Here is a 3,508-nt window from a genome sequence, read left to right on the forward strand (position 1 = left end):
TGGGCTCCAGGCCTAACGGAAAAGAATGTGGCTCTCATGGCAGACATGTGTAGAATGCCGGCACAGAAAACAACTAAAATAGCCTAACCAAAGTAGTAGCAGTCCTATTTGAGGGAGCCCTGAGGATATGGGAGTTTCTCTTAAGGCACCAGTAAGTTGTTCCTAAGGTACAAAGCATGTTTCATGATCAATATGCATTCATGAAGGATTTCACTTTTCCACTTTATAAAGGAAGAAATCAAAGTTTGCAGAGGTTAAGAAACAGGACCAAACTCAACTGGGAACCAAGTGGGGAAACAAGACTAGGCCTGCTGAACTCTGGCCTGAAAAATCTAACTTTTGGTGGAACCTGCATGATAGCTGTCAACTTCATTAAATGTTCATATTTAGCAGGACATCTTTAACTGAAGAAAAACAGGAAGAAGATGCCAGGGATGCCCAGATACCTTTTCAATGTGGACAATTCTGATTTACTATTCATGCCTCCCTCAGCCCTGTTTCATTTCTAGCCCAAATAGCCAAATATTTCCATATGATGTGTAAAGCCCATTTCTGTCATAGGGTTTAAAGAGCTGCTCATGCCCCTGATAGCCACAGTATCCTACTTCCAATAGCAAAAGGAAATTACTGTTCCTAAGGGGCCTGACCAATCAACCACACTAACCCAACCAGAATGAGTCTCAGTCCTTGAGCTCCTGTACTCACCACATACATGACTCCTTTGGGTAGAGGAATGTCAGGTGGAAGGACATGGAAAACTAGGAAGTTCCAGATGCAAAGCAATTCACCACCAAACCAGTGTGGGACAGTCTCTGTATGCTGTCACTCCTCCTAATTATCTAGACATGGCAGCACCGGCCCACTTCCCTGGCTTATCTTTCTTTGTGCCCTACACAGTTTGCTACACCCACCACATGCAGTCCTCCTTATCAGAAAATGCTCAAGAAGTGTTTGCTTTTGAACAGAAGAAGCTGTTCAGCCCGCCAAATCTTGAGAACTTCGTATGCCCCTATTGGTTCCTCAATTTAGAACACATTTAAAGCTCACGAATTACAGAAGAGATGCCAGTAGCTCTGTGACTTTAGGAACTGCCAACCTGTTTAGAGAATAGTCTTAGCCCTCCAGCTAAATATTTGTCACTCCTTTTCTCAATCAGCTAAAGACAAGAAAACCAAAAGTGCTTGGGGAATCATGCATTCATCTTGCAAATAATTTCTGGGTACTGTGCTGTTCTTTTAGACTAAGTTTTACCAAGTGCTTACAAAACTTACCAAACTAAGTTTTGCCAATAGAACTTGAGAGATGAAAATAAAAACTATGATCTCTCGATCTTAGAGCTTCTGAAATGATGGGATTGCATAATTAAATAAGGGGTGATCATGAAAAAAAAAAAAAGCTGGCAATGAGAAAGGTTAATGAATGCAACAACAACCAAAAGACTATTCAAAAGAGACCACCTAATGAATCTGAGGTATTTTGGGCAGCACTTGCTGTGTTGCATTTCCTGGGTGGAAAGGTCACCAGGGGAAAAGCTTTAAGAAGCCCTGGGTAGATGTTTCTGACTCCTGTAGTAGGAGACAACAAGACCACTCAGACCAACTGAGGGTTACCCCCTTTTGATGATGTAAAATTGCCATTTCTTTTTAGGGATCACAGGTTCCCCTGCGTGTTTGACACAGTTGAAATGATACACTTCTACAACAGGCTTGTTAACTGTACATATTTCAGAGGCAAGTTATCAAAAGTTTATCTTTGGGATTTGAATATACATGTCATTTGTTGAATATATTTTATGAAATAGAGAGAGATCAATATTGTGGTTAGCTGGTTGGTTTTTTTGTTTGTTTGTTAGTTGTTTTCTTAAAAATACTTTTCAGGCTTCTAGGAGGTAGACCTTACAGCTGAGATAAAAAGTTGACTGGCTTCACTGGAAAGTACTATAGCCAGCATAGCCTAAAGCACCGAGTGAAATATGAGCTACTACCTTCCTGTATCACCTGCTGTGATCAGAATGAAAGCAGAGAACTGTTAGCCTTGACTTGTGGTAAGCAACTTGATCAGACTGCATCAGGATGACTGGAATTCCCTTCTCCCTACACAGAGAAGCCTGATCTCAACAACAGAACAAAGCCTACACAGTAATTAAAAACCCTGCCCCAGAAGTAGAGAGGGGAGTGGACCTCATTCTCTTAATGCCCTTGGGAGGGTCAGGCAGCGGTTGAGAAGGGCCAGGAAGGGGAGTGGTAAAGGCCCCTTAAAGCTGGGAGAATGTTACCTAGGCAGCTGGCACAAGAATTAATGGCTTCATCCTTGGAAGAACATATTTGTTTATTGGAGACATTGTCCAGCTGCAGAAATTCCACATGGACTCCAGAAGAGACACCTGGCACTGGCTCTATTTGTATCTGGATGCAAGCACAAGACAGAGCGATGTGTACACCTGTGTGACAACAGCTATTCACTCAATTAATATTTATTGAGCACCTGTAGGCTCAGGGCATGTGCAGCTGGAGATAGACTTCAAAGAGCCCAAGATCTCCTTACAATGAGACAGCAACAGGGAGATGATACAACAAGTACTACGTGAACCATCAACATGCAATTTATTTAATTTATTTATTTAAATTAGGTTCTCATCCATCCAGCACATTCTTGGATACTGACAGCAAGAAAGAAGGCAATAAAAATTAATGAACCAATTACAACCTGCACTAGCATTGATATGGTGAAGGGGGACAAAAGGAACTCAGGCCATAGTCTTAGGTTAAGGAAGATGTGTGTATAGATAAGTGTTCATAAAAAGCATAGACACAATGATCCAGGGTGATATGCAGCCAGCCCAGCACCTTCCTTCTCTTGGAAATATAGAAACAACACTTGTCTATGTGCAGAATCACCTTAGGGTGTGATTCCCTAGTATTTTTTTTCATAAATTTTACAGCCCCAAGCAAGATCAGTTTTTGGACAAGCACCCAGTCCCTAAAGTCTTCAAAAATGGAAATGGAATTTACTAGGAAACAGTGACCTGACAGACCTGCAGCAAGGTGGCTTTGATTGTCTTTCCTAAAACCATCAAAGGCCAAATCTCGCTACATAGTGTGACCCTCACATGAAACCCCCACATTTCTAAGTTAAAGCAGCTTGCTAGATTCAAGCTAGAGAGCATGAGATGAGAGCATTTGCCAGGAGAAACCCAGCCAGCTGATAGGAAATATTGACATATTCTCTTCCCTTCCTTTTCCAGCCAGATATGCTATGAACCACTTGGTACTTGCTGAGGAGCCCAGGCCTCACAGGGTACCCCTCCCCTTTGCTGCCATGTCAACTGGCATAGATCAGATCACAGACAAGCAGGGTGGCATGATTCTCTGCCTGCAACCTTGGGAGCCCTGGGAAGGTTCCTTAGCAACCTCAGCAACCTCACTCCCTCCCTCCACATTCTGATCAGGGAGCTCATGGCCTTTATCTCGAAAGTGCTTTATCCCTCACATCTGTATCTGACTTATAT

This window comes from Suncus etruscus, chromosome 3, assembly GCF_024139225.1.
Source record: "Suncus etruscus isolate mSunEtr1 chromosome 3, mSunEtr1.pri.cur, whole genome shotgun sequence".
In the NCBI taxonomy this organism is placed as follows: domain Eukaryota; kingdom Metazoa; phylum Chordata; class Mammalia; order Eulipotyphla; family Soricidae; genus Suncus; species Suncus etruscus.